This window comes from Montipora capricornis, chromosome 3, assembly GCF_036669925.1.
Source record: "Montipora capricornis isolate CH-2021 chromosome 3, ASM3666992v2, whole genome shotgun sequence".
In the NCBI taxonomy this organism is placed as follows: domain Eukaryota; kingdom Metazoa; phylum Cnidaria; class Anthozoa; order Scleractinia; family Acroporidae; genus Montipora; species Montipora capricornis.
In genome coordinates, this window is record NC_090885.1 from 13,495,351 (window position 1) to 13,508,590 (window position 13,240).

General features: G+C 39.6%; 2 long non-coding RNA genes across 4 annotated transcripts in view; one reads left to right on the forward strand and one right to left on the reverse strand.

Moving 5' to 3' along the window:
• The window catches only part of LOC138042277 (uncharacterized), a 27,915-nt gene extending 23,714 nt beyond the window's left edge, over positions 1–4,201 (reverse strand). For both annotated transcript variants that reach the window (XR_011130970.1, XR_011130971.1), the window contains exon 1: positions 13–4,201. This is a non-coding gene — a long non-coding RNA (uncharacterized lncRNA). The remainder of the gene's footprint in view (positions 1–12) is intronic.
• Positions 4,202–4,375: 174 nt separating this feature from the next.
• LOC138042279 (uncharacterized) overlaps positions 4,376–13,240 on the forward strand; it is a 30,978-nt gene continuing 22,113 nt past the window's right edge. Inside the window, exon 1 of one of the 2 annotated variants that reach the window (XR_011130973.1) lies at positions 4,376–4,691. This is a non-coding gene — a long non-coding RNA (uncharacterized lncRNA). Of the gene's footprint in view, positions 4,692–12,333; positions 12,529–13,240 lie in introns of those variants that run through there. The other variant, XR_011130972.1, reaches the window with a different exon arrangement.

The window sequence follows — 13,240 nt, forward strand, 5'->3', positions numbered from 1 at the left end:
AAAAGGAGTTACCTTTTGCGGTCGTACTGGTAAAGAGTTTGAATCCGTCAATTGCATGATATATGTTCCGAACGTTTCGAGACCGAACTCATCTTGAAGACTCTGTCTGGAATTAAAAAGATAGTAAAAGGGACAGTTCCAGCTATACTCAAATCATCCTTAAGCTGCTGCAAGTCCTAGCAAAAGCCCATGAGTAGGAGCGAGCAACTCCCATATATTCCTGTCACGGCTTTTTCACAGACCAATTTATTTTTAGATTTTTATTTTCCGTGAATGAGACTCCCGCAGGAGCCCTATGACCAATCAACTAACTGGACGTCATAGGGTCACCGAACCGGAACTGCCTTTGTTGTTTTGAGTGTCCAAAAATAGATTCGTCTGTAAAATGCCGTGACATAGACTAAGTATGGGAGTTGCTCGCTCCTACTCATGGGCTCCTGGTCCCAGGACGTCCTCGTCAACGACAAAAACCAGAAGCCCATGCAAACACGGATAAATGTGCGAAGTAAATGACAGTCAAGGGAAGACAAGACTAAGAGTCCCATTACACAAGAGTAAGAATCTGGTGTCAGGCTTTTTCCCATCAGCGTCTACCCTAGGTGCCAGAGGAATTTTTTTTCAAGGGCGGCGATTCCAATCAACGGTCGAGGAGGGGAAAAAAGATGCCTTTGGTCGCACGACCCCAGAACCTCATTTTCATGCAAAGAGACATTTCAGATTTCTCCTCAAACCAGTTTTGGCCACTAAGCTGAGACTGCTTCCGACGGGACGCAATGAAACTCATCATTTACAAACATTCCAGAAAGTTGCGATTACTGTACAGCGATGGCTATTCATTTCAACAGCTTTAATACTTTTTTTCGGAGCAATTTTAACGATGTTGTATTGATTTTAGGTGAGTAAGCTTGATTTATTTGATGAAATTTCTCCTCCCTCAGAAAGAAACATTATTGTTGAACGTGTTTAAAACAGGATACTGTAATAGCAAAGAGCCAGAATGGAAGACTTCGAAATGCGAGAAACTTTTGTCTGTCCTTACCATTTTTCATCCATAACTCCTCCGTTCCCAGACACGCTGACAAAAAATGTTGACGAGTTCAACAGCTAATTCCCCCCAACGCTCTCAAACGAGCTTGTGTATCCGCTCTCATGCGCGAATCGACAAGCAAAATAATTTAACTACAATTAAAATGAATCTTTTCACGTTGTCAAAGCCGTTATTGGTGCGTGAAGTCCCTGAGGCAGCACACGGACCATCGAAACAGTTTGGAGGCCCTGTTAGGGGTTTTAGGGATAAGGGATAACTGGCAAAATAATTTTAGGGATAAGGGATAAATGACTAAATAATTTTAGGGATAAGGGATAACTAAGATAATCTTAGGAATAATTTCTCAATTGTCACACGTTAGGTCACTTTTGCCAAGGATTTGCACTACCGGCGACCAGTAACGAATGGTAACGGGTCATTTATCAGTCCAAGTTCAAACAAGATGGGTCAGATTTCAAAGATTTGCTTCCAGGCTCTTTTAAAAATTCGGTCATCCGCTGACCACATGGCATGCGTGTAACAGGGGCAGCACATGCGTGCTTAATGGACTTTTTCACAAATGATGGCTTCCTTGAAAGTACTGCATGAAGTTACGGGTTGCATTTTTAAACAAGGTGACGAGAAACCGGTTATGAAATGGTCGTTTTTGACAAAACTAGAAGTGGAAGATTTAGCATCATTCCTTTGAAATCTCAAATCGTCTGAGATTGACCAAAGAGCCAAGGAAATTGGTGTTTTGAAGTACAAACTGAAGTTGCAGTACAAGCGGTTGACGCCAGATCCGGAATTCCCACGTTGAAGAATATTTTAGGTGGATTTAGGGAGCTTTCCAGAAACATGAAATTAGAAAGCCGTTGACCAGTCACCAGTTTGGTTATCCGATCCTGTGTCGTCTGTCAGGCCTCAAATAAGATCAAATAACGCAGATCGATAACAAATCGATAACTCTACTATTACTGGATTAAAGTTTTTCCATGATGTTAATTGGTCCTGTAAGTTAGACGAATATAACCTTCTGAATTTGTCCGCGAATCTTATGACTCTCTTATAAATCAAAGACCTCGCCGTGTACAGTACAATGGTGAACGTTGCCGGTTGTGGTTGTTGGTCTTTGACTTGTGATCACCTCTCTTTGTCGACGAAAACGGATGTGATTGTCAACGTTGGACAACGTTTAAATAGCACTATTTGAGAAATAAATAAATCAAAGGAAAGCCTTCCGAGATTTAACTTGTTTTCAAGCATTTACGTAGGCAAGAGTGCGTACGTAAAAAAAGCATTTTTAATGTAATTACAGTAATGGTCAGGACTTTGGTAAACTGGCTTCTCGAAAATGCCTACCTGATCCTGTTCATGTAGGAAAGCGAATCTCACGGCAATTCAGTAACATGATATCAGCAGGCAAGTCAGAAATTTAAAGTAAACGACTAAACGAATACAACAAGAAAGGAGTCCTGATAAATCCGTCTGCCGTTTGCCTTGGGCCACATGGGCAGTTATTTCTTGTGGACGTGGACTCATGCAAAGGAAAACTCCTCTCGGCTCGCCTACACTATCCAGTGGATGTGACGGAGATCTGCAGCAGCTTAAGGATGCCATTAGCCGTTGCGTATAGACAAAGCATTGGGTACGTTGTGGAATATTCAGGAGGAAAAATATCGTACATTAACTTGGACGGTAAAACGGTTTACAATCGAGAAAAAAATGACCTTCAAAGAACTGAAAGTGGTCCTAAAGGACCTGAAGCTTCTGCGTGGTGGTAGGCCTACTCTGGGACCTTAACTCGCCGCGAGATTGTGCGAGCTAATGCGAGTTAAGGCGAGATAAGGAAAAATTGAGCTTGCCTATCAGTTGCGAGTTTGTGCGAGTTAAGGCGAGGTAAGGGAAAATGATCAACCTAATGTTGAGATGATAAGGGTTAAAACATATAATATGCTTTAGTAACATACATATAAATATGCCTTGCAATCTTTGTATGCCTTGTGTACATATCTCTAACAGTCTCCATGTTGCCCAATTAAAATAATAAAATAAAATAAACAAAAAACTTCAGATAAGCTCCAAAGTTGACTGAAGCCAAATCTGGTTTAAAATTGGTAATTTAATTTTTTTCCTACAACTGAAATTGGACAAGTTGAATATGGAGTCCTGGGCCTGGTTGTTCAAACGTTGGATATCGCTATACAATGGATAAATCACTATACAGCAGGCCCCAGTTGTTCAAACGATGGATAGCGCTATCCGCCGGATAAATCACTATCCACTGGATAACCCAATTGGTTTTGCTAGTGTTCATCCGCTGGATAGTGATTTATCCGGTGGATAGCGCTATGCATCGTTTGAACAACCAGGGCCAGATAAGTATTGGCGAAACTAATTGCATTATCCACTGGATAGAGATTGGTCCGTTGGATAGCACTATCCAGCCTTTGAATAACCGAGGCATGTTCTTTATTAATTATATAACATTCATACACCAAACTATACCATTTGGTGGCTGTATGATACTGCTACTAATAAATATAGTCATCATCATATACTATTTATTATAGCTGCATAAATATCTGACAGAATAATAAATAAGTGAAAAAAAGAAACTAATGTATCATGAATAGATGAGAAAATGTAATTGTAGTATAAACACAGGTAGGATATTTCATTGTACTTAGTTTTTAAATTCAATAACACTATGTTTTAATTAGACAGGTGAACATAATAGGTATCACATGACATGGCATGAATGGTTATCACTAACTCCAGAATTAAAAAAAAAAGGTTTTTACAGTCTGTGTCAATGTTCTTCAAACAAAGAACTAGTATTAAAAAACGGGGAAGCTGACGAATTACAACTTAAATGAGGAAATGTTTATGACACAATCAATTTTACCAAAATGGAATGAAATTTCTTTCTCCTTTAAAGTTATAAGACTTATCTTTAAGTCTTCCATTTGGCCCATTCTCTCCACTTCACTGATGGTTTCCCTTGGAATCCAGCCCAATTGTTTGGTTTCACTGCCAGAAACGAAAACACCAATTGCCTTTTCGTTCCCTCGGGATAAATCCATTTTAATCTCTTGCAAATGGAGATTGATGCCTTTACGCAAAGACAGCAGTTACTGTATTTTAGAAACTCCCTCTTTAGACTTGGACAATCCTGTGAGAGACACCTTGATTTTAATATCATTCTCAGACTAGCAAAACAGGAAAAAAAAAAAGACCTTATTTTCTGTTTAGGCTTATTTGTGTTCACAGTTGTGCAGAGAGCTATACCTCATTTAAGTTGATGAACAAGAGTACTTTCCATTACCGGCTTCGTCTCGCAAACCCTTAAGAGTTGACAGTGATGATGCATCTTCCCTGCTAAATGGCCACAGGCTGAGACGTGTTGTAACGTGTTTTGATGTCATGTACGCCACGTTGAAGCTTCCCACCTAAAACTTCCCAATACAATGAGTTGAGCGAGAGGGCCCTGGGTAATTTAAAAAATGGCGAACGAAGTTGGCTATCAATGCGCAAAAACCTTAATTTTAAGGGCTAAATGCAACAAGTCTTTATGAATCATGGCTTATGGTTGCCAGCTTCACTACAATGTAAGCCAAACAGGATGTCACGTGGAACCAATCTACATATCTTCTAGTACCAGGTAACTTTATAATTAATAAATATGGACTGCAATCAGTACATGTACGTATGTGGAGTATTTAAAGGATTCTAGCTACATCCCGGACTTGTCAGCTAGAATCTTCATTAAGCTTCATCAGATTATAAGATGATAATTATGCTGCTGATTTTCGTTATCGTAAACAGCTTCCATGCATTACATTTGCAAAACGTTATTGTAAGTCATTAGCTACAGTAGCCTAAAAGAAAATTATTAACATTCTGTTTATGTTTGAATTGTATTTCTTTGTGTCGCTTAGAAGTATAATTATATCGTGAAAATTTTTCTTTTATGCACTGTTTCTACTTTTAGTTAATGTCACTTACTTTGTGGCCCAAAATACTAGCAATCAGTGTGGTTTCTGTGGACCCTGTGACCCCACGGTGTCTGACATTTGCAGATTGCAGACTGGCTACAAATAGCGCTGATAAACAGTATTTAAGTCTAAACACCCACTTCAAATAGCACTGATAAACAGTATTTAAGTCTAAGAACCCATTTAAAACGGTTAGCTTTCAATAATTGAAAGCTAACTGACTTAAATACTGTTTATCAGCGCAATTTGAAATCCGGGGTTCTTAGACTTAAATACTGTTTATCAGCGCTATTTGTAGCCAGTCTGCAATCTGCAGTCTGCAGTCTGCAAATGTCAGACACCAGTGACCCCATGCCTCTGGAATTTCTGCCATGCTTAGCATCATATCAAACTCAATGCCCACAAAATGGGACATTTGCTTTCGGTGATCGTTACATAAAGTAAAGTGTCACTGCGATTGCGCTTTCCTTCAACATGGCGGACCGACCGAAGCGAATGTTGCGTTCTCCAAAACATTTTGTGGACAATTTCTATGAGATTGGTCCTGCGAATGTTGTTAAATTAAAGTGGAAAAACGACCAAAGATAGACAAAAATTTGTGTGAAGTAGAGATTGTAGATGTGAATAAGGAGCGGAAACAGATGAAAATTCAGCGAGGAATTTGATGAGTAGCATGACTACGACTGTGAGAGGGATTACTTTCCCTTTGTTCGATTGGAAAAAATGTTTCTTCCCAACAGGCCTTCTGATATTACGCGATGGTGCGATTTCGCACAATCGACCTCAAATCGCATCCGATCGCACAATTCACGAAAAATCGCATAATTCACAAAAGGACGCACAAAATTCATAAAATGAAACATAAATCAAGACGTTTCTTAGAAATTCCTGCATAAATACGCCATATTTAAGATGATTTATCTTGGAAAAAGGCTAAAAATCCTTTGTCACCTTCGATTTCGTAAACATTCGAAGTTCAAGGCGTATTTTTCATGTCGGGGACCTGGTACGAGTCTCCTTCTATTGGTGCAACACAAACACTCCCTTATATACACACCACTGAAATGACACAGTTGCCTTCTCTTATAGAGGAGATTTGTGAAAAATAAGCGAAGTTGTAAGTTTTTCGGGAAAATGTAGTTTCTTTCGTTGAAAACTGATAAAAACTTACTCATGGATAAGTTTGTTGTGAAAACGCTCGCTTTTTCTTCGACGAAGAAGGAAGTTCCCACATTCCGCCCGATCTGACAGCTCACAATCGAGCAAGAAAGTACCTCGCAGGTACGCTCCAACAGGCTAGTACTTAAACACGGAACGCCGGAAGGCCGGAATACTTAAACATGGAACGCCGGAATACTTAAACACGGAACGCCAGAATACTTAAACACGGAACGCCGGAATACTTAAACACGGAACGCCGGAATACTTAAACCCGGAACCCGCTTCAACGTGGACAATGGACTGATGTTTTTCTCGTCGTGCAATATTAGGGCCTTTTATACGAGAGAAAATAAGCCGCGGCTTACTCTGGCTTATTTTCTCTCGTATAAATGGGGGTACTGTATGGCCCTATTGTGATTGACCATCTTCGGAAGTTCGTGGTTGACTAGCACCTTGATCATTCATTTACATTTACCACTATGCCAGCACGCCCTCTCTACGAGGCTTATGTGCTCGGGTCGGTCAGCGTTCTTACAAGATGTTATTGTTCAGTGTTCAATGTACATACCCCAGTCTTAAAGGCATTAAGACTTGGGGCAGTGACTAGAAAGGCGGGCAAAGCGTTCCATTGTTCTAGAGTTCTTGGTAAAAAGCTATATTTAAGATATGTTTTCCTCTCTAGAGGTACTCGAAATGAGTTAGAGTGTACATTTCTGGAGTGTCTACTATGTGGCTTAAGTTCATTAACAATATCTACTTCAATTAGGTTATTTACAATTTTATAAAGCATAATTAATTTCAATAATATAATTGTCCCAACCCCCCCCCCCACCCCCAACAACTAAGTAGCACGTATATTGTTGAGAGGTTTGGTTGTGTAGTTCTTGATCGCAAGTCCTAGACGAATTTCGCCCATTTGCCTCACGCCGTATTTTATACAAAGTAAGGGTGAAAGGAAGAAAATATCCCAGAGTACTTCAGATCTTCCATAACGACTTTTTTAGCACTTCGTTCTTTCAAGAGTTGTAATTATTTATGGGCTGTTAAATGCTGTTTAGAAACACGTGAAAAAATGTTTAGAAATCACATCTATCTTTATCAAACGTATCAAATACGAACGCATATTAAGCGAAGATTTTTAATAAAATTAAGAGTAATGATATTGAACTTAAGTGTCAAGTCTTTTAGCGCTGGGGCAATAGTTGGGTACATTGTACGTCGAAATCAAATCGAAAATTGGTTTTTGAGGAGAAGGGAAAACCAGATTACCCGGAGAAAAACCTCTCAGAGCAGAATAGAGAACCAAAAATACTCAACCAACATATGACGCCGAGTCTGGGAAACGGACGCGAGCCACGTTGGTGCGAGGCGAGTGCTCTCACCACTGTGCCAGCGCTCATGGCTCCTTATTTAACATTAGATGATCGTAAAAGCCTATTTTCAAATTGCTTGCGCGAGAAAATCTGGTAACTTCTTTATGGAGTGAAGGTGAGGATTACGGAAGAAACATACAGTAATGGCGCTTCTTTTTAAGAAACTGGAGTGACTGTAAGTAGATATCGTGTGATCTCTGTGTGTAAAAATAATTCAAAAGGAAGGACAGACCTTAACGTTTTCGAGTTCGCGAGCTAAGGGAAGTTAAGAAGAAAAGGAGTTACCTTTTGCGGTCGTACTGGTAAAGAGTTTGAATCCGTCAATTGCATGATATATGTTCCGAACGTTTCGAGACCGAACTCATCTTGAAGACTCTGTCTGGAATTAAAAAGATAGTAAAAGGGACAGTTCCAGCTATACTCAAATCATCCTTAAGCTGCTGCAAGTCCTAGCAAAAGCCCATGAGTAGGAGCGAGCAACTCCCATATATTCCTGTCACGGCTTTTTCACAGACCAATTTATTTTTAGATTTTTATTTTCCGTGAATGAGACTCCCGCAGGAGCCCTATGACCAATCAACTAACTGGACGTCATAGGGTCACCGAACCGGAACTGCCTTTGTTGTTTTGAGTGTCCAAAAATAGATTCGTCTGTAAAATGCCGTGACATAGACTAAGTATGGGAGTTGCTCGCTCCTACTCATGGGCTCCTGGTCCCAGGACGTCCTCGTCAACGACAAAAACCAGAAGCCCATGCAAACACGGATAAATGTGCGAAGTAAATGACAGTCAAGGGAAGACAAGACTAAGAGTCCCATTACACAAGAGTAAGAATCTGGTGTCAGGCTTTTTCCCATCAGCGTCTACCCTAGGTGCCAGAGGAATTTTTTTTCAAGGGCGGCGATTCCAATCAACGGTCGAGGAGGGGAAAAAAGATGCCTTTGGTCGCACGACCCCAGAACCTCATTTTCATGCAAAGAGACATTTCAGATTTCTCCTCAAACCAGTTTTGGCCACTAAGCTGAGACTGCTTCCGACGGGACGCAATGAAACTCATCATTTACAAACATTCCAGAAAGTTGCGATTACTGTACAGCGATGGCTATTCATTTCAACAGCTTTAATACTTTTTTTCGGAGCAATTTTAACGATGTTGTATTGATTTTAGGTGAGTAAGCTTGATTTATTTGATGAAATTTCTCCTCCCTCAGAAAGAAACATTATTGTTGAACGTGTTTAAAACAGGATACTGTAATAGCAAAGAGCCAGAATGGAAGACTTCGAAATGCGAGAAACTTTTGTCTGTCCTTACCATTTTTCATCCATAACTCCTCCGTTCCCAGACACGCTGACAAAAAATGTTGACGAGTTCAACAGCTAATTCCCCCCAACGCTCTCAAACGAGCTTGTGTATCCGCTCTCATGCGCGAATCGACAAGCAAAATAATTTAACTACAATTAAAATGAATCTTTTCACGTTGTCAAAGCCGTTATTGGTGCGTGAAGTCCCTGAGGCAGCACACGGACCATCGAAACAGTTTGGAGGCCCTGTTAGGGGTTTTAGGGATAAGGGATAACTGGCAAAATAATTTTAGGGATAAGGGATAACTGACGCAACAATTGTAGGGATAAGGGATAACTAAGATAATCTTAGGAATAATTTCTCAATTGTCACACGTTAGGTCACTTTTGCCAAGGATTTGCACTACCGGCGACCAGTAACGAATGGTAACGGGTCATTTATCAGTCCAAGTTCAAACAAGATGGGTCAGATTTCAAAGATTTGCTTCCAGGCTCTTTTAAAAATTCGGTCATCCGCTGACCACATGGCATGCGTGTAACAGGGGCAGCACATGCGTGCTTAATGGACTTTTTCACAAATGATGGCTTCCTTGAAAGTACTGCATGAAGTTACGGGTTGCATTTTTAAACAAGGTGACGAGAAACCGGTTATGAAATGGTCGTTTTTGACAAAACTAGAAGTGGAAGATTTAGCATCATTCCTTTGAAATCTCAAATCGTCTGAGATTGACCAAAGAGCCAAGGAAATTGGTGTTTTGAAGTACAAACTGAAGTTGCAGTACAAGCGGTTGACGCCAGATCCGGAATTCCCACGTTGAAGAATATTTTAGGTGGATTTAGGGAGCTTTCCAGAAACATGAAATTAGAAAGCCGTTGACCAGTCACCAGTTTGGTTATCCGATCCTGTGTCGTCTGTCAGGCCTCAAATAAGATCAAATAACGCAGATCGATAACAAATCGATAACTCTACTATTACTGGATTAAAGTTTTTCCATGATGTTAATTGGTCCTGTAAGTTAGACGAATATAACCTTCTGAATTTGTCCGCGAATCTTATGACTCTCTTATAAATCAAAGACCTCGCCGTGTACAGTACAATGGTGAACGTTGCCGGTTGTGGTTGTTGGTCTTTGACTTGTGATCACCTCTCTTTGTCGACGAAAACGGATGTGATTGTCAACGTTGGACAACGTTTAAATAGCACTATTTGAGAAATAAATAAATCAAAGGAAAGCCTTCCGAGATTTAACTTGTTTTCAAGCATTTACGTAGGCAAGAGTGCGTACGTAAAAAAAGCATTTTTAATGTAATTACAGTAATGGTCAGGACTTTGGTAAACTGGCTTCTCGAAAATGCCTACCTGATCCTGTTCATGTAGGAAAGCGAATCTCACGGCAATTCAGTAACATGATATCAGCAGGCAAGTCAGAAATTTAAAGTAAACGACTAAACGAATACAACAAGAAAGGAGTCCTGATAAATCCGTCTGCCGTTTGCCTTGGGCCACATGGGCAGTTATTTCTTGTGGACGTGGACTCATGCAAAGGAAAACTCCTCTCGGCTCGCCTACACTATCCAGTGGATGTGACGGAGATCTGCAGCAGCTTAAGGATGCCATTAGCCGTTGCGTATAGACAAAGCATTGGGTACGTTGTGGAATATTCAGGAGGAAAAATATCGTACATTAACTTGGACGGTAAAACGGTTTACAATCGAGAAAAAAATGACCTTCAAAGAACTGAAAGTGGTCCTAAAGGACCTGAAGCTTCTGCGTGGTGGTAGGCCTACTCTGGGACCTTAACTCGCCGCGAGATTGTGCGAGCTAATGCGAGTTAAGGCGAGATAAGGAAAAATTGAGCTTGCCTATCAGTTGCGAGTTTGTGCGAGTTAAGGCGAGGTAAGGGAAAATGATCAACCTAATGTTGAGGTGATAAGGGTTAAAACATATAATATGCTTTAGTAACATACATACAAAGATGCCTTGCAATCTTTGTATGCCTTGTGTATTATATCTCTAACAGTCTCCATGTTGCCCAATTAAAATAATAAAATAAAATAAACAAAAAACTTCAGATAAGCTCCAAAGTTGACTGAAGCCAAATCTGGTTTAAAATTGGTAATTTAATTTTTTTTCCTACAACTGAAATTGGACAAGTTGAATATGGAGTCCTGGGCCTGGTTGTTCAAACGTTGGATATCGCTATACAATGGATAAATCACTATACAGCAGGCCCCATTTGTTCAAACGATGGATAGCGCTATCCGCCGGATAAATCACTATCCATTGGATAACCCAATTGGTTTTACTAGTGTTTATCCACTGGGTAGTGACATTTATCCGGTGGATAGCGCTATCCATCGCTTGAACAACCAGGGCCAGATAAGTATTGGCGAAACTAATTGCATTATCCACTGGATAGAGATTGGTCCGTTGGATAGCACTATCCAGCCTTTGAATAACCGAGGCATGTTCTTTATTAATTATATAACATTCATACACCAAACTATACCATTTGGTGGCTGTATGATACTACTAATAATAAATATAGTCATCATCATATACTATTTATTATAGCTGCATAAATATCTGACAGAATAATAAATAAGTGAAAAAAAGAAACTAATGTATCATGAATAGATGAGAAAATGTAATTGTAGTATAAACACAGGTAGGATATTTCATTGTACTTAGTTTTTAAATTCAATAACACTATGTTTTAATTAGACAGGTGAACATAATAGGTATCACATGACATGGCATGAATGGTTATCACTAACTCCAGAATTAAAAAAAAAAAGGTTTTTACAGTCTGTGTCAATGTTCTTCAAACAAAGAACTAGTATTAAAAAACGGGGAAGCTGACGAATTACAACTTAAATGAGGAAATGTTTATGACACAATCAATTTTACCAAAATGGAATGAAATTTCTTTCTCCTTTAAAGTTATAAGACTTATCTTTAAGTCTTCCATTTGGCCCATTCTCTCCACTTCACTGATGGTTTCCCTTGGAATCCAGCCCAATTGTTTGGATTTACTGCCAGAAACGAAAGCACCAATTGCCTTTTCGTTCCCTCGGGATAAATCGATTTTAATCTCTTGCAAATGGAGAATGGTGCCTTTACGCAAAGAGAGCAGTTCCTGTATTTTAGAAACTCCCTCTTTAGACTTGGACAATCCTGTGAGAGACACCTTGATTTTAATATCATTCTCAGACTAGCAAAACAGGAAAAAAAAAAAGACCTTATTTTCTGTTTAGGCTTATTTGTGTTCACAGTTGTGCAGAGAGCTATACCTCATTTAAGTTGATGAACAAGAGTACTTTCCATTACCGGCTTCGTCTCGCAAACCCTTAAGAGTTGACAGTGATGATGCATCTTCCCTGCTAAATGGCCACAGGCTGAGACGTGTTGTAACGTGTTTTGATGTCATGTACGCCACGTTGAAGCTTCCCACCTAAAACTTCCCAATACAATGAGTTGAGCGAGAGGGCCCTGGGTAATTTAAAAAATGGCGAACGAAGTTGGCTATCAATGCGCAAAAACCTTAATTTTAAGGGCTAAATGCAACAAGTCTTCATGAATCATGGCTTATCGTTGCCAGCTTCACTACAATGTAAGCCAAACAGGATGTCACGTTGAACCTATTTACAGATCTTCTAGTACCAGGTAACTTTATAATTAATAAATATGGACTGCAATCAGTACATGTACGTATGTGGAGTATTTAAAGGATTCTAGCTACATCCCGGACTTGTCAGCTAGAATCTTCATTAAGCTTCATCAGATTATAAGATGATAATTATGCTGCTGATTTTCGTTATCGTAAACAGCTTCCATGCATTACATTTGCAAAACGTTATTGTAAGTCATTAGCTACAGTAGCCTAAAAGAAAATTATTAACATTCTGTTTATGTTTGAATTGTATTTCTTTGTGTCGCTTAGAAGTATAATTATATCGTGAAAATTTTTCTTTTATGCACTGTTTCTACTTTTAGTTAATGTCACTTACTTTGTGGCCCAAAATACTAGCAATCAGTGTGGTTTCTGTGGACCCTGTGACCCCACGGTGTCTGACATTTGCAGATTGCAGACTGGCTACAAATAGCGCTGATAAACAGTATTTAAGTCTAAACACCCACTTCAAATAGCACTGATAAACAGTATTTAAGTCTAAGAACCCATTTAAAACGGTTAGCTTTCAATAATTGAAAGCTAACTGACTTAAATACTGTTTATCAGCGCAATTTGAAATCCGGGGTTCTTAGACTTAAATACTGTTTATCAGCGCTATTTGTAGCCAGTCTGCAATCTGCAGTCTGCAGTCTGCAAATGTCAGACACCAGTGACCCCATGCCTCTGGAATTTCTGCCATGCTTA